Raw genomic sequence first — 19387 nt, forward strand, 5'->3', positions numbered from 1 at the left:
CCCCTCCCTGACCTGCTCGTGCGTCGCCGTCGGTCCGCGGCCTAGGCTCCCGCCTCCGTGTGGAGGAAGCGCCTCCTCCGCCCGCCCGGGCCTCGCCGAGTGACTGAACAAAGCCCAGGCCCCGGCCGGACGACAGTTGAGTGACAAAAGTTCCGCCGGCTCAGCCGGCTTTTCCCATGCTGCACGTTGAGGCCGCGGCTGCGAGTTCTGGTCCCGCGCGGTGACCCCCACGAGGGCGCTGGTCAGCCCGGCTCTGAATGGTACTCAGTCGAATGACCGCAGGGAGGATCCTGGAAGATACCTGCCCTCTCCGCCTCTGGGTTAACGCGGAGCAGGAAGAGAGAACTTGAACCGAGCAGAAGCCTGGACTTGATGTCTAGGAAGGGCTGGGTGGAATGTTTTTTTTGTTTTTTTTTTTTGAAAAGTAATTTTGGCGGCCCTTTCTCAACTGAACTCCATCACAGATTATTTTACTATTTCCATCGTTTGAGTCAAGTTGTTCTCCTAGGGTCCCAAGTACAAAGTAGGACAAAACCCAGATTTTCCTGATGCCGGTTACTGCCCCATTTTTATGACTTTCAGCTCTAAATCCAACTTCACAAGGTCTGCAAAGTGGTGTTTATTCCCACGGAAGCGGGACAGCAAAACACTGACTTGTGTAATTGATGCCAGTTTGGAAGTCTGATCTTTGAAAGGAGAATTTTAAATAGATTGTTCTTTTCTGCACTGCAGTCCTCTAAAGACAACGTATTGGCATTTTAAAAACATTGGGGACCAAGTAATCAGAATCTCAGAAATTCACCTGCTTAATGAAATGGGTTTTTCATAGTTACTCCAAAAACCCTTTGAGATATCACTTAGAAGCCAGATTGATTGTATGGTATGTATTGAAATTCCAAGAGTGAGAAAAATCACAACAGATTGTAGTTCCAAAGTGTGTCTCATAAAAATAGAGATGGCTCAGCGGTTAAGAGCACTGACTGCCCTTGCAGAGGACCTGGGATCCTTTCCCAGTACCCACATGGCAGCTAGGAACCGTCCTTAACTCCAATTCCAGGGGAATCCGAAGCCCCATTCTGACCTCCGCAGCATTGCACAACACGGGTGCACTCACATACATGCAGGCAATACATCCATACAAATAAAAAACTAATTAAAAAAATAGAATAATTAAAACTAAAGACCAAACTTCCATATCATAGTTCTCTCTTTGCAGAATTTACTTTTGTGAATTCAGGTGATAATCTCAAAATGACAAGGAGTTAGGAATCCGCACATTAGCCATGGAAACCAGTCCTAATGGATTCCTATCTCTTATTGGTTGCTTGCCTTGTTTAAACCTCCTTCAGCAATTCTGGGCAGGAGGAGGAGGAAAAGGAGGAGGAGGGAAGGAGGAAGGGGGTGGGGGGAGAAGGGGAGGAGGAGGAGGTTGCAGCAGCAGCATCCCAAGATCTATTTTACAACAAAATCTCTAGAGTGCTAACTGTGCCACCACCAGGCATGTAAAGGTGAAGAGAGCTATGTTGATGTTCTCCCCAGACAGACATCCCAGTGATCATGAGGAAATAGGTATTAACACATGGTGTGAGTCACTCTGCCTTTAGGAGGTAGGCCTTGATAAGTTTCATTGCAGTATTTCCCAGAGGGGCAGCAAGAGAGACGGGGTGATTTTTCCACATTGGTAGGAGCTGTGTGCTTGGCCATCACTTAGCTGAGTGAAATTCCTTTATACAGTGTGACATTTGACTTGTCAGTGAGGTGCCCCTACTCACTATTTGGCGTACATGTTTTTGTTTGATTTTCTCTTGCTTTCTCAAAGTTAAGATAAATGATTTTATCTCTAAAGTGCACTCTTCTCTCCTTACAAAAACGACATTTAAACAAAGAAGGCAATAGTTCTATGTACCTTTACCTGGATTTCACTTGCATTCGAGTCTGGATGCCAAAAGCTGTGTTTGTCTAGTGGTCAGAGCACACACCATGAGCCCCAAATTCCTGTCCTACTTTGTCATTGAGGTCTGTACAGTAGGAGAGGCATCACTAGTTGGATTCTTTTTCTATAATTATGTGTATGAGAGGAGACCAGACATTTGTTAGCCGCCATGTGAATGCTGGGATTCAAACCTGGGTCTTCTGCAAGAACAGCTAATGCTCTTCACCAATAAGCCATCTCTCATCTCTCCCACCCCACTAGTTAAATTCTTTTTGTTTTTTTGAGACAGGGTCTCCCTGTAGCCACAGCTGACCTGGATTCGCTATGAAGACCAGGCTGACCTTGAACTCACAGAGATCCCCCTTACCTCTGCTTTCCAAGTGCTGGGATTAAAGGCACGGGCCACCACTCCTGGCTCACTAGTTGAATTCTTAAAAGTATCATCTAACTATGTGGCTACTGAGGTATGACCTTTTTAAGATAAGTCTTCTTCCAAATGATAAACAAACAAAAAACTTTATTTAGGTCCCCATGAATCTTGGACATTAATACATGTAGCTCCAAAAAGCATAAACATCATGGGGAAATACCTCTGATATGCAGCAACAATCACAAAAAAAAAAGTACCTGAAATTGCGTGAGTCTGTCCCATTAATTTTTGTGGCATTGGCTGTTTACTTTTGTTGTTAGAATGTTCATGAAGCTGAAAGTATTTTTATTTTATTTTATTTTGTGTGTATAAATGTATTGCCTGCATGTTTGTAAGTGCATCTGTGTGGTGCAATGCCTGAAGAGGTGAGAAGAGGGAGCTGGATCCCCTGGAACTAGAATTACGGAGGGTTGTTAACTGATATGTGGATGCTGGGAAACGAACCCAGATTCTCTGCAAGAGCAGCCAATTAACTGCTGAGCCATCTCTCCAGCCCTGCTGAAAGTTTTTAAAAGGCAAATGTATTAATTACTAGGGTTTTGTTTTATTTGTGTGTGTGTGTGCATGCACATTTGATTGTGCATGTTTGTGTGTACAGGTGCACGTGCATCTGTATATAGGTCCCTGTGGAGACCAGAGGACATCCTCAGGTGTTTCCGAGGCAGCATTCACCTTTTTTTTTTTTTTTTTTTAAACAAAACAAAACAACCAAACAGGGTCTCTTGCTCATCTGCAGTTCACCAAGTAGTCCATACTGGCTGGCTAGTACCCCAGGGATCTTCCTGTCTCTGCCTCCACAGAATTTGGATTACAAACATGCAACCACCAACCTGGCTGTTTGTTGTTTGTTTTTGGTTTTGTTGCAGCAGTTTCCTGATATATAGCTCTAGCTGGCCTAGAACTCACTATATAAATCAAGCCTGCGTAGAACTCACAGAGATCTGCCTGCCTCTGCCTCCAGATTAAAGGTTTGTATTGCCACACCCTGTCCATTTTTTCCCCCCTTGAGTTCTAAGAATCAAGCTTCCATCTTCATGCTTGCAAGACAATCAGACAATCACTTTACCAATTGAGCTATCTCCCCAGCCCTTGTCTTATTTATTTATTTATTATTTATTTATTTTAATCTTTTTTCTTTTCTTTTTTTTTTTTTTGTCCTTTTTGAGACAGGGTCTCCCTGTAGCCCCAGCTGGCCTGGAACTCACTATGTAGACCAGGTTGGCCTTGAACTCACAGAGATCCTCCTGCCTCTGCCTCCCAAGTGCTGGGACTAAAGGCGTGCACTACCAGGCCCGGCTCTTGTTTTATTTCTTTAAAAAAGTTTTATTACTATATATTATACAAAATGGTAAGTTTCATTATGATATTTTCATACATGTTTATCATATACTTTGCTCATGTTTACCCTTGTTGCTGTTTTAAATGATAAAAAAGAATCAGAAAATGAAGAAATGCTTATATGATAAAAATGTCTTTTTAAAAAATTTATTTGAGGGGATGGAGAGATGGCTCAGAAGTTAAAAGAACTGACTGCTCTTGGAGAGGGCCCGGGTTCGATTACTAGCACCCACATGGTGGCTAACAACCATTGGTAACTCCAGTTCCAGGGGATCCAATGCCCTCTTCTGACCTCCACAGACATTGCATGACTTGGGTGCACCTACACATGCAGGCAATACACTCACACATATAAAAAAAAAATATTAAAATAAAAGTTTGTTTTAAAAAACACTTCAAAACGATGTCTGTCTTGGCATTCATTTCCATTCCCTTCTGTTTGGAACCAGATTGTAGTGCTGTCTACCATGGGTGCCATTCCAAAGTAAACAATTTAACAAAATCATTTCTTTTTTTTAAAAAAAATTATTTCAGTTTTTTTTTGCGTGTGTGTGAGTACACTCATGCATGTAATGCCCGTGGAGATCAGAAGAGGGCATTAGATCCTCCCTTAGGCAGTTGTTAGCCACTGTGTGGGTGCTGGGTCCTCTGCAACAGCAGCCAATGCTCTTAACCACTGAGGCATCTCTCCAGCCCATCCGCAAAGTTTCCTCTGTGTTTTTTAAATTGTGTGAAGGTAAATGAAAGTTTTCTAATCCTCTTCTGCTTCCTCTAGAGCCTGTTAAAATGCCAAGTCAATGAGACATTCCCCAGTCTTAGCCTTTCCTTGGGTTTCCAGACTTTAGTTTTTCAAAGACACTTGGTCTCTTTTATTCATCTCAGCTGAAGATACATTTTCTCATATCAGAAAGAAAGAAGGGGAGAAAGGAAAGAGCCCCGATAAAGGAAAACCACTTTGCTGCTTTAATGCACGCAGAGCTTACACATCTTGGTTTCTCTAATGGAATTAAATGTGGGACAGATGGTGTGAGATCCACTTCTTTGTGGGAATAAGTACAGAATTCCTCAGTGTAACATCCTTTCAGTCCTCACCTGAAGCACTGTAGAAAGCACTACATGGTGCTTTTCATGGTAAGAAACTGTGTTGTATATTGGCAGGGGTGGGGGGTAAAGGGGTCGGGGAAGGGCGGTGTTTGGGGGGGTGTCATTGGGAGTATAACTCAGTGGTAGAAATCTTACCTAGCAATGCCCAGGGCCCTGGTTTCCACCTTAGACACTGTATCAAATGAAAAAGAGGAAAAAAGCTGTAGACCTGAGTTCTGGTCAGAGCTTACCTGGCTAATGATGTGGCTGTTCTTCATTTACAGGCGCTGAAGCTGCCTGCAGAGTGCAGGGAAATACTGTCCCTGAGCCACACTTGTCAGCCCCATTACTGACAATTTTTTTTTAATTTATTTTTATTTTATGTGTATGCCTGTATTGCCTGCATGTAGGTAAGTGCACCTGTGTTGTGCAATGCCTGAGGAGGTCAGAAAAGGCTGTCAGATCCCCTGGGACTGGAGTTGCAGACAGTTGTTAGCGACCATGTGGATGCTGGGGTTCGAACCCGGGTCTTCTGCAAAAACAACCAATGTTCTTAACCACTGAGCCATCTCTTCAGCCCCATTACTGACACTCTTTGCATAACCCTGTGAACAAAATACCACATCCTGCTAGAGCCATGACATGAAACAACAAAGACAATGAACCCCGTTTCTTACCCACCAAGGGGGATGCTTTAGCACTTCCCACAGTGCTCCAGGTGGGTAGGGCCAAGGGGATGTTGCACAGAGACTTTCTGTAGTTACTTCCACGGAGGTTTGGCTTCTTACACATCTGTTCCACATGTTTAACTCCATTAGAGAAACCAAGATGTGTGAACGGCATTGGGTGGATTAACAGCAGTGCTCATTTTCTCTATGCTTTCCTTATGACTCAGAAAGCATCCGTGCAAGCTCATTCAAAGCAGTGAAGAGCCTGCCACAATGCCTGGTGGAATGTGCACTGAGGAAATGTTTATGCATTATGAGTCCAAATGGTAGAGTCAAGTTGAGACAGGAAAAAACATAACAGTCCATATATTCCAGTGCTGGTAAACTCAGTGGTTAAACTATGCCTGATTCTAAATTCCCTTTACACTGATACATTCTACTGGTTCTCTGATGCAGAATTTACTTCTGTTCTTATTTGACTTCTATGTAACAAAAAACACCCGTGTCCCTGCCTGGTCTGTGATTCACACCATACAATTCATACACAATGTAGCTAATATATATTTTGACTTTTAATTTCAAAATTATTAAAGATTTATAGGAAGTTGAAAGCATTTGTGCCTTGGCACAAATACCCTATCTGCTTTTTGCAGGCTCTCCAGTTATAATTGAAATATCTTTTAGATATGTCCTGGGTGTTTCAAAGAGTGCTTTTATATACTTTTTCTGATTTAATTACTAAATTATTTCTGTGCTGTAGAGATTAATACTATAGTTTGTAAAGTAAAGAAAACCAAAGATCAAAAGGGTCAATTATTTTGACAGAGGTCAAATAGCAAATAGGACAGTTCGAATTCCAGCACTGGGATCCTGAATCTGAAGAACAGTAGGGTTTGTGTATGACTATGCTTATGATTTTCCTATCAAATTGTTTCTTAGCCAACTTCTCTGGCATCTAGAGAGCCTCTGTCCTTGCTCATGCACAGTCTCAGTATCTTATTTAGTTCCATCAGGGCCATCACAACTCTGTGCTGATTTTCTCACTGAAACATTTTAAGACTCATCCTTTGACTCTGTTTCTGACCAAAAATCTTGGCCAAGCTTTTCACCCCTTTAGTACCACACCAGCAACATTTTAACTGTCAGTTTTCAATTTATCCAGGCCAAGGATGCAAATTTTCCTTGTGTAATATTCTGCTCCTAACAGGTCCGTGAAGATTTTGAGATGTTCTTTCATAGCCACCTCCCCACAAATGCCCTTGGCTTGTTAGCCACAGCTTGCTGTCTCCTCACTCTTTTATCTGCAGCCAAGTTTTCTGGGTGGACAATAAAGGCCTCATGTTTCCAAACCATATTCTTGGATTTTAGGAGATTTTTAAATTCTTGTTGTGTAGGGGAAAGGTGGTAAATCCCACATCTTTGTAGGACATATTCTTTCCTGACTTTTCTACTTGTAAAAATGCACGTTCTTGGAAAAAAATCCCCCCCCTCAAAAGAAAAATAATACAAAATCTCTACATTCAAAGTTCATACCCAAGAACACTAGTGTACCTCCATATCTCCTTCTGTATGTATATATGTGTTCTGCATGTATGAACGTGTGTGCCTGTGAAGACTAGAGGTCAACATCAGGATTCCTTAACTGCTCTCCATCTTACTTTTGAAATACTTTATAGATTCCTTGAGAATTCCATACAATGTATTTTGATCATATTCAGACTCTTTCCCTATCTTTCTACCCTACTGTTCCCCCAAATTCATGTCCTCTTATTATTTTTCTTTTTTTAAAGGCCTATAGAATCTAATTTGTGTTCCCCAAATGCTTTTGGGGGTGGGCCCCTCCTTTGAAGTCTGATCAACCTATCAAGTGTCCTGCCCTTAAAGAAAACTGACTTCCCTCTCCCAGCAGCTATCATTTTCCAACAGAATTTTGGCTAGGCTTGGGGCTTCTTGCCCGCCTCTCCCTTCTTATTTTTTGAGACAGGGTCTCTCAGTGAATCTGGAGCCTGCTGATTATGTTAAATGGTTTGTCAGCAAACTTCAGAGCTCCTCCTGTCCCTGTGTCTGACTCTCTGGTTCTGGGATTATAGACATATGCTGCAGCAAATGGCTTTTTATGTGGGTGCTGGGCATCTGAACTCAAGTCCTCATGCTTATTCAATAAGTACCTTACCACCAGAGCCATCTCCTAGCCCCTTTATCCTGCATGTAAATTTTTTGATAAATTTATTGCTATATAAATCACATAGCATAAATTTTACTCACCTAAAGAACACAATTTGATGGGTTTTAGAATATTAGCAGAGTTTTGGAACATCACATCTGAGAACATTTGAACACCCCATTTAAACATGCTATAGTTATTGAATGCTTACTTACAGATGAAGAATTGACCGTTAAAGGACAATTGTATCATTAGTGATCACTTGCTACTGCCTTCCCTCACACTCTAGTTTGAGGCAACCAACAAACTATTTTTCTGCCTTTGTTGGTTTGCTTATTTTAAATATTCCATACAAATGAGTTCATATGTGATTTTTGTGTATGGCTTCTTTGATACGCTGTTTTTAAGAGCCATCTATGTTATAGCATGTATCTGTATTTTATTCATTTTTATTGATAAATAATGTATTGTGTGGCTTTGTCACATTTTATTTTCTGATAGAAATTTGGATTGTTCCCAATTGTTTAGCTATCATGAATAATAAGCGTTCATTAGTCTGTAGGTCTGTATGCATTCAATTCTCTTGGGTAGATATCTAGAGTGAAATTGCTGGGTTACAGTCATTTTCTTTAAATTTTTGAGGAACTGTTGCCTGAAACAACACACAATTTTACATTCCCATCAGCAATGTGTGAGGATTGTAGCTTATCCACATATTCCTACATAAAATAAGTCTCTTCCAAAGCTATGCCATCATTAACATGTCAAGTCACAAATTATGTGATTGTAATTATGAAAAATATAAGAACCCAGCGTGATGGCACATGCCTTTAACCCCAGCACTTGGGAGGCAGAGGCAGGTGAATCTCTGAGTTCAAGGCTGGTCTACACAGTGAGTTCCAGGCCAGCTGGGACTACAGGAAGACCTGTCTCAAAAAGACCAAACAAAACAAAACAAAAAACCATAAAAAACAAGAGTAGAAAATTAAAATTAAGTAAATTTAGCAAACTCACTAGACATAAGGCTAATTCTATATAATATAAGCAGCACATAATTACAGATAGAATTTTGATAGTGCTTTTCCCAATAGCATTGAGAAAGTTAGATCATTGAAATGAATCTAATGAAAGGCATGCAGGACCAGTTGTGGTGGTTAGACTTTTATTATTAACTTAGATGTAGAGTCACCTAGGAGATACATCTCCAGGTATATCTGTGAAGGTGTTTTCAGAGAAACTGAGAAGACCCACCCTGAATGTGGGGGTACTAGTCTAGGGATTGAGATCCTGGACTGAATAAAGAGAATGTAAGTGGAACATCAGCATCATCTCTTCTGCTTCCTGACTACAACGCACTGTGACCACCTGCCTCACGCTCCTGCTGCCATGTCTTCCTGTCATAATGGACTGCGCCCTCAAACTGTGAGCCTGAATGAACCCTTATTCTAAGCTGCTTTTGCCAGGTATTTTGTCACAGCAATGAGAAAAGTAAACAATACAGCATTACATAAAACTATCTATTACATATTATTAAAAGGAATTAGTTTATTAAAAAAATTTTTGAGACAGGGTCTCATGTAACCCAGACTGGCCTCAAGATTTCTTTGTGGATGAGGTTGACCTTGTACTCCTGATCCTCCTGCCTCCACTTCTTGAATGCTGGGATTACAGATGTACATCTCTAAGCCCAGTTTTTAAATTTTTTTTTTCGGTCTTTTTGAGACAGGGTCTTCCTGTAGCCCCAGCTGTCCTGGAACTCACTATGTAGACCAGGCTGGCCTTGAACTCACAGAGATCTGCCTGCCTCTGCCTCCCGAGTGCTGGGATTAAAGGTGTGTGCCACCACGCCCAGCCTTGCTTTTAAATTTTTAAGTAAAATGCAATGTCAGTTGTCCTCCAGATTTATTTAAAGGTCCAATTCATCCGTGATCAAAATCTGACTAGTTTTCTTTGCATGTGTGAATATCAACTATATGATAAATGTGTATGTAGACATGCCAAGATCTAATACAATAATAGTCAATAATTTTCAATAGCAGCAAAATATGACAGATTTACTGTATTGAATGTCTGGACTTACATAAAGCTATAATAATTGAATATGTTGTTAGAGTGGATGTAAAAAAATAAACTAATAAAACAAAATGAAGCTTCCCCAAACAGGCCCACACATGCATGGACACTGTTTATAAGAAAAATGTCAATGTAGAGTAGTCAGAGAAAGACAAAAGTAACCCTGTACAGTCTGGGAGAAAGCTGATGCTGGCCAATTTGAGTAGCACATGAGAGAAGAAAATTGAAACTTGATCCCTACCTCACTCCACATACAAAAACAAATTCCCAGTGGACTTGGATTCAAAAACAACAGGTAAAATAGCAGATCTGCAAAAAGTAACAGGAAAATTTCTTCTTGGTTTTGGGTAGTAATTTCTCTTTTAAAAAGCATTTTAGTTATTTTTTACTTTATATGTATGAGTGTATTGCCTACATGTATGTAAGTGCACCTCTGCCATGCAATGCCCACAGAAGCCAGACGAGAGCATCAGATTCCCCTGGAACTAGAGTTAAGGATGGTTGTTAGCTGCCATGTGGGTGGTGGGGATTGAACCAGGGTCCTCTGCAAGGGCATCCAGTATTCTTAACTGCTGAGCCATCTCTCCACCTGGGAATAATTTCTTTAAAAGACATATGACACTGATGAAGGAGGACAAATAGGTGATTATTACATTAAGAGTTCTGGGCTAGGGATTGTAGTTTAGTATTAGAGAGCTTGCCTAGCATGTGAGAAAGCCTAGATTTGATCTCTAAGACTTCAAAAATCAAAACAGGAGTTCCATCATCCAAACAAATACAACAAAATACAAGCTATAACAATGAAGTTATCTGCACCATGCATAACTGAAAAAAAAAGCATTCAGAATATGTAAAGAATGATTATAAGGCCAGACAATCCAATAAGCAGTAAATTAATAGACACTTTGTAAAAGAATATCCATGTTGCTATTCAACACAAGAAAAGCTGCTCAGTATGAAAAACCAGAGGGAATTGTATTAGTCCAAAAACCCAGTGAATAATCACACATATAATATCTCTACATGAGACCATGTGTAATGCTGAAGGCTACATAACAAGAAACAGTGTCAGACAGGAGAAACCTTCTTTTGAGTTGTTGGCCAGGGTAGTCCAAGAGACTCCCAAAATTACACAGGCTATTGCCACAGTCCTTGATTGCCTCCCAGGACTTGAAGACCCTATTGCTGAAGACAGGACATACTTCGGACACAGGATTTGTAGCAACGGAGCTGGAATTGACCTGGAAGCCACCTCCCCTGAGGGCTAGCTCTCATAGCTTTGTAGCACACCATGCAAGCTGGTAAGGGAGAACATCAATCGATGGTCCATTCTGAGCTTCAAACCTAAAAACCACATCAATGACTGGCACAGCAAACGACACTGGTGTAGTAGTGGCACTTTTATCTTGGGGGTAATCAACAGCTACCTAGTTGGACTTAAAGCCCACTCAATAGGAGGAAACTCATGTATGGTACTGTAAGCCTAACCAAATACACATAGCTGGAGAGGTCATAGATCTTAGAGAAAACCCCAAGGCTGTCACATTCCTAGAGAAATATAATTTCTTACTATGTGCAAAATGTGGATCCTTAAATTTACAGGTAAGTATCCCAGTCACCACCCATCAAATAAGCTTCTTTTTCAACAGACAGAAATGTAGAGAATAAGAATTTACAGAGTGTGGGTCCTTGGACAGGATGCCTATATGAAGATCCACCCACCCAGAACTCAGGGACCATTATAGAAGAGGGAGTGAAAAGATTGTAAGAGGTGGAGGTGCATGACCATATGCAGATAAGAGTCCTACAGGCTCCTTGGACCCTTCTCATACAAACCTACAGCAATGGTGTCAGCATGCACAAGACCCATGTAAACTCAAGCAGGCAAAAACCCAGCACAGAACCATGAAAATGGACAGCAGGCCCCAATCTTCTTACTTCTGGGTGAGGAAGAGCTGATCTTTTTTTTTTTTCTTTTTTTTTTTTTGATAATTTTAAAATAATTTTTAATTGAATTTTTGAGTGCTTCAAACAGAAGATCTTAATCCATCTTAAGCATCTTTATACCCACTCACCCATTGGCACCCTCCCATAGCCCCCCACCTGTGTTAAGTCCTATCATGTCCAGTCAGTGTCCCCAGGCATCCCTCAGTGAAAGTTCATCCACTGGGCAGCCTATCTAGAGTCCCTCACTTTAAGAAGATCAGCTCTTCCTCACCCAACAGTAATTAACTGTCAATAATTCTGCAATTAAGATTGGGGATTGTTGCCCATTTCCACAGTTCTGTGCTGAGGTTTTTTTCTGCTTCAGTTTTTGCATACATCTTGTGCGTGCTGACACCATTGCTGTAGGTTCATATGAGCAAGGTTCCAAGAGCCTGTAGGACTCTATTTCCATATGGCCATGTACCTCCTCCCTGGCTCTTACAACCTTTCTGCCCCATCTTCCACAATGGTATCTGTGCCCTGGGTGGGTGGAGTTTAATATGAGTTCTGTCCAAGGACCCATACTCTGAAGACTCTTGCTCTTTGCATTCTGACCATTTGTGATCTTTTGTGTTCCTGGTCCTCTGTTGCATGAGGGAGCTTCATTGATGAGAACTGAGACATGCATTAGTGTCCTCTTTATCTTTTCTTCTGTGTTCCATGAGCCTTAGGTGTAGAGGTTGCATTGTAGATGTCCCACTTAGGACTGAACAATTCACAGACCATGTATCTGTGACCAGTTGTGGAACTCTGTAATAGTCTCCATCTATTGCAAAAGAAGCTTCTTTGATGAGTGGTGAGTGGAATACTTGTCTGTAAATATAAGGATTCATATTTTGCACACTGTAAGAAATTACATTTGTCTAGGGATGTGACAGTCTTGGGGTTTTCTCTAAGATTCATTACTCCAAATCCTGTGTCTGAAGCATGTCCTGTCCAGCAATATGTTCTTACCTTCCTGTCTCAGTTCTGGGAGGCAATGAAGGGCTGTGGCAATAGCCTGTGTAATTTTGGGAGTCTCTTGGACTACCCTGGGCAACAACTCAAAGGAAGTTCCCTCCTATTTGGCACTGTTTCTCGTTATGTAGCCTTCAGTTATACACATGGACTCATGTAGAGATATTGTATGTGTAATTTGTCAATAGTTTTTGAAGTAATATGATACCCTCTGCTTTCTTATACTATCTAGGTATTATTTATCTCTCTTCTCTCTCTCTCCCAGATTGATATTTTTTAAAGTAGAGAATCTAAGAATCCCTCGGATCCTTTCCAGAAGGATTAGCATCTCTAACAAAATCAGTAACCACTAGATTGAATTTTATTTCTGAATTTATATCATTTTCAAGTTTACCTTCTCTACATATATACACATTATGAAAACAATGGTGTGGACAATTGAGAAAATTTCCTATGTTTACAAATATTTTTCTCCAGGGAGATTGACATAATTTTACTGATACAGACTTTAATAGCAAAGTAATATTTGCTTCCTAATATACATTGGAGATAAATGTATGTGTAATATAGACATATATATCCTAGGTCCTTTTATCTTTAGGCCAGTGTATACACACTTGGATTATCTATCAGTAGATATAAAAATTTGAATGCTTTATGATGCAATCTGTATGATTACAATCTACACCTACAGAGTGTCCCTATGACTCAATAAGGGGAAGAAAAGATTTCTCACTTGATTTAGCAAAGCTATGAACATTGTTTACACTATGGTGGGAGCAATTAATGAATTAATGTTAGGTACTATTTATGGTAGTAGAATTAAGAAAAAATATGGAGGGGAAAAATTTTGGGACCTTAAGAATGAATAGTACCTTCATCTAAGTTTACCACAGTACGAGGTGAGATGAGTGAGCGGATAGCTTGAAAATGCTCTTGTTGCTCACTTCTAGTTTTTGCTTCTCTTTGCTCAGTTAAGTAAGGAGGAAGATTGCCTTCTGAAGTAAAGAATGGGAGGCAAGTACTAGCCACTTGAAGAGGAGAAGGCTGTAGTGGCCATTTCAGATACAGATGTGAAGAAGCATGTGACAGCTATGCCAAAGTACTCTGTAAGAGCTGATCTTCTTAAAGGGAGGAACTCTGGATAGGCTGATTAGACCTCAGTGGATGAACTTCCACTGAGGGACATCTGGGGACACTAACTTCACATGATAGGCCTCAACACAAATGATAGAATGTATGAATTCCAGTAGGGGGAGGGCTATAGCAGGGTTCCAGTGGGGAAGGGTGTATAAAGATGATCAAGATGTTCTGTATGAAATACACAATAATTCAATGAAAAATTAAAGGAGCATACACAAAGCTAATATATCTTGTCATCTCTATTCTAAATTGTAGATTTAAAAAAATAACAAAAAGGGGGATTGGAGAGAGGCTTCAGCAGTTAAGAACACCTGGTGATTTTTACAGAAAACCTGGGTTAAGTTCCCAGCACCCACATGGCAGTAGACAACTTCCTATACTCCAGTTTCAGGGAATCCAATTCCCTCCTGTATCCTCCTCAGGTACCAGGCAAACAGATGGTGCACATACAAACCTGTAGGTACTCACACATATACAGAAAATAAATATAAACAAATCATTTTAAACAAGGAAGAAAATTAAAAGGATTTCCAGAGTTCCTAAACTTCTTATGGACAAAAACTACTGTGCACTTCCTTAGCCTTAAGCTTCTGCAGGCAGCTGGAGTACTGTCCATGTGTTGTAAAATACCAGAGCTAGCAGCAGGCAGGAACACTGCTGAACTGGCAACAGTCTCCACACTCACCCAGAAAATACTGTTTCCACTAGACCAGGCACTGTGCTAGCTGTGTGAATATAATCCCTGAGCACAGATAACACAGATCCATATAAACCATTAAAATACAGTGTGTTAGCCAGGCCTGGTGGTGGTGTATACCTTTAATCTCAGCACTCAGGAGGCAGAGGCAGGTGGATCTGTGAGAGATTGCAGTCAGCTTGGTCTACCTAAGAGAGTTCCAGGCCAGCTTGGGCTATAGAGAGACCCTGTCTCAAAAAAAAAAAAAAAAAATCCAGTATGTTGCCATTTGCGTTGGACACTTCTAAATAAAATCTCAACTGGTCTTTGGTAATTTAAAATTTACATGAAGTTACTTGGCACTCTAAAATGTGTTGAGTTGATTCTTCCTACCCTTCCTGCCTTATTTCCTACTAACTGGCCCAGTTACTGTCAGTAGCAAATTACATTCTCTGGTTCTCATCCTATAGATTCCCATCTTTGTGTATGGTTGATAGCCCTTGGTATGTAACTCTTCTCTCCTCCCATCTAAATTGTAATTATTGTTTTCAGGCTCTAGTTAAATAAAACTACTGCACATTAAAAAAGAAAAAGAAAAGCAAGGCTGCTTTCTTCTCATGGGGAGATAAGAACTAAAACCATGATGAGATACTAGTGACATATACCTAGAGTAACATAAAACTGAAAGGCAGATAATGCTATAGGCCAGAAGCACAACGCAGACCTAACGGAGCCAATGTCAAAGTGCCAGCAGGGCTGCACTCCTTAGAGGCTCAGGGAAGATCATGTCCTTGCCTTTCCAGCTTCTGGAAACACCCATGCTACTTGGCTCTTTTCAGGACTTTTATGATTACATTGTGCCTGCCTGTATAAGTCAGGGTACTCTCTCCACCTCAGTGTCATTAACTATTGCTGCATAATCCCTTTTGCCATGCTGGGTATTGTATTCACTGGCTCCGGGATTAAGACAATGAGCAATTTGAGGGACTATTATTTTGCCTCCATCAGAGCAGCACAACTTTCATACATGCTACTGGGGGTGCAAATTGAATATTTGGCCATATCCGCTAAATCCAAACACATGAACCTATAGTCTGGTAATCCCATTTCAAAATATGTGGAAATCACCATTACTTGTTTTTTTTTTTTTTTTTTTAAAAAAAAAAAAAAAAACTAGAAAAAAAACTATGTGTCCATCATCATTTAGTTAGAATGGACAAAAAAATTGTGAACTAGATCATGGAATTCTATAGAACAATGAAAATAGATCAACTACTGTCACACACTATAAAACAAATTACTCTCACAGACAATGTCACCTGAGGCCAGCACTGAAGATTATGTTCTATATTATTCTTCCTGTTTAACATTTTAAAACAAGCAGAATGAAACTTCTGTGCTGATGGCCTAGAAGTGACTTTGGGGAGGGAAGATAAGATAGTGACTGAGAATTAGAACAGGGCTTCTGGGTCTTGGTAATAGTTCTTTTAAAAAAGATTTTGTTTTAAATTATGTATATGTCTATATGAGGGTGTGTGGGGGTGCTCATGTGTCAGATGTGGGTGCTGGGAACCAAACTCAGTTCTTCTCGAGAAGAGTGCATGCTTTTAGCTGCTGAGTCATCTCTCCAGTCCCATGTTAACAGTTTTTAAACTGAGTACAAATTTCATGTGCTTGAACTGCTGTGATAATTTTACATGCTGATTTGGGAATTTTTTTGTATCTATGTTATTCTTTTTAATATATAAAATTTATTAAGAAAAAAAATCATGGGCTAGAGAGATGGCTTAGGGGTTAAGAGTACTGACTGATTTTGAAGAGGACCCTGGTTCAATTCCCAGCACCCTCATGGCAGCTGACAACAGTCTGTAACTCCAGTTCCAGGGGATTCAGATGCCCTCTTTTGACCTCCATGGGCATTGCACAGCATGGGTACACTTACATACATGCAGGCATTACACATACACATACACATACCCATAAAAATAATAAATAAAATATTTTTTTAAAAAGAAAAATGTCTAAACTGGGTGTGGTAGCCCTTGCCTTTAATCCCAGCACTTGAGAAGTAGAGGAAAGCAGATCTCTGTGAGATCAAGGCTAGCTTGGTCTGCACAGTGAGTTCTAGGTCAGCTGGAGCTACAAGGAGACCCTGTCTCAAAAAAAAAAAAAAGAGAGAAGGAAAGAAAGAAAGAAATTGTCCTTGTCCTTTCTGTGATAAATTACCATCCAGGACCAGCCCTTAAGAATTTCAAATAATTAAAAACAATTATATCATCTTTAAGAAAAATGAAGGGGGTGGCAAGGCAGCTCAGTAAAGAGCCTGCTGCAAAAGCATGAGGACCTGAGTCCATGCAAAACTTGGATGTGGCAGTGCACACCTGCAGCCTTAGAGCTGCTGAGGACAGGCAGATCCCTGGAGCTAGCAGCTACCCAGTCTAACCATTTGGTGAGCTCTAAATTCAGTGAGAGTCCCTGTCTCAAAAGCAAGGTGGAGAACAATAGAAGAAGAAATTTGAAGTCAACCCTTGACCTACACACACACACACACACACACACACACACACACACACCACATGCAGGCAGCACACTCATACACACACACCACCAGAAGAGTAAAAAAATGAGAAATGAAGGAGAGGAAGTAGAGAAAGATAAACAGGTGGAGGAAAGAAGAAAACAGTTTACTTGATTTAGTTCATGAGGTTTGAGGGGGCCTAGATTTGGAAGGAAAAACATAAGTTTTTCTTTGTTTTGAGGCAGGTTCTCTCTGTGCAGCCTAGGCTGGCCTACAATGGAGATCATATTGCTCAGCCTCCTGAGCGCTGGGATTACAGGTGTGAAAGAAAATTCCTGCTGGGAAAGTGATATTTGATAGTTATTTTCCTAATATTTTTGAGACAGGATCTCCCTGCAGCCTCAGCTGGCCTGCACTTGCTATGTAGACCAGGCTGGCCTCTATCTCACAGAGATCTATCTGCCTCTGCATCCTGAGTGTGGAGATTGTGCTGCCATGCCTGGCTTGCTCATTTTCTAAGTTAGGTAACCTGCAGGCCAATTAGGCCCAGGGGCCCCCTTTCTCATTCATTCTCACTGCTTTTCTACCCCTTCATTTCCTATCCCTTTAGATTTCCTACCTTCTCTTTGCCACACATTCAGCCTCACAGTCCCTCCTGGCCTCTCTGGCCCCTTGGATAGAAGCCTTTGGTGAACTGTTACTGCTGAAGCACCCGAGTCCTCTTAGTTGAACCCTGGTAGACAAGGAAATCCTGAGGCTCATACTCATGGGCAGTGTGGTGAAGCCTCCTGGGCCACTGCCCTGAAACCCAGTGACTACTGTGGCTCCTGACCTTGCCACTTTAAATCTTGAGCTTCCCTCCTTCTGATTCAGTTTCTACATTTATGAAATAATTTCTCATGAAATTAGAAATGAAAATGCCTGAAGTTGGGAGGTTTGATGGAAGATCAAATGGTTGTTCTGGGCTGGTGTAGGGATAGTAAGGAATTTTTTTTTTAGTGGAAATAAGCTGAATTTCAGTTCAAGAAGAGACAGTGTTCTGGATGTGACTGGCAGTGATAGCCACATAACAGTGTGAGTACATGTAATACCACGGAACTGTACACTTTAAAATGGAATGCTTACAATGCTAAGTTTTATGCTATGAAGTTTTAAAAAATATTTTAAAAAATTATATGTACATGTGTATGTCTGTGTTTGGGTATGTTCATATAAGTGCAGGTGTCCTCAGAAGGCAGAAGAGGGTATCAGATTCCATGGAGCTGAAGTTACAGGTTGTTGTGAGCTGCCTGATGTGGGTGCTTGGATCCAAACTCAGGTCCTCAGGAAGAGCAGGAAGTGCTCTTAACCATTGAGCAATCTCTCTAGCCCATTTTATCTATCTATGTATCTATGTATCTATGTATCTATCATCTATCTATCTATCTATCTATCTATCTATCTATCTATCTATCATCTATAATTTTTTTACCAGAGTTAACATGCTATATATATATATTTAAAAATTTTAATTACATTTATTTATTATTGTGTGTGTGTGTGTGTGTGTGTGTGTGTGTGTTGTGGGGTACATGTGTTCCATGACACATCTCTGGGACTGTGTGAGTCATAGGGATCGAACTTAGGTCACCAAACTTGATTTGCTTGGGCCTTGACTGTTGAGCCATCTCACAGCATGCTATATTTTTTAAAACTTGTATTTGGGAAATATGCATATTTGACTACAATAGGCAGAAATAAAAAGGGTAAAGAATGTAGATCAAGGCATTTGACTTCAGAGCAAAGCAGTTCCCAGTACTCCACAGGAAATGGGAAAGCAAGAGTTTCTTCGAAGGTTCCTAATGTCCAGTGTCCCAACCCTCAGCAGGGGTGAGGTTCAGACCTGGGATCCATGCCAGGACAAGCACAGTACTTCATGTGAGTCAAGATTGGGGAGTCTAGAGGAGGGATGCCGAGGTTAAAAAGAAACTGAGCCGAGGACCTGCAGGCCTCTCTCTGGGGTAAGTCGATCATGCCTTCTGCACCTTGACGACCCCAGCCTCATTCACCCTCCCATATGCCCCGCCAGTCTCTCCTCTTAGCGGGGGTCCTGTCCCATTCCTTGTCTTGGCACCCCAGACACCTGGGAACCACCACTGCTTCCTGTTCCTTTGCTTCCAGACCAACCCAGTTCCTTCTGGGGTCCCCAGGAGCCCTCTGGGCCTGGTGCCACCCCCACCTGCCTCTGCTTCCCTGGTCTGCACAGTCTGGGTGGTATGGCCACCAGCTGCCCTAGACCAGCATGTTCCCTGGGCCCAGCTCCCAGGCCAGTCCAACCCCCAAATTCCTAAGGCCAAAGTCTATCCTGGAGGGATCTAGACCTTAGGAGAAAGCCTGAGAGCATCTGATCCTCATCTGACTTGGGCCTCTGTGGGAACT

Source organism: Nannospalax galili, unplaced genomic scaffold, assembly GCF_000622305.1.
Source record: "Nannospalax galili isolate Female #2095 unplaced genomic scaffold, S.galili_v1.0 scaffold155, whole genome shotgun sequence".
In the NCBI taxonomy this organism is placed as follows: Eukaryota; Metazoa; Chordata; class Mammalia; order Rodentia; family Spalacidae; genus Nannospalax; species Nannospalax galili.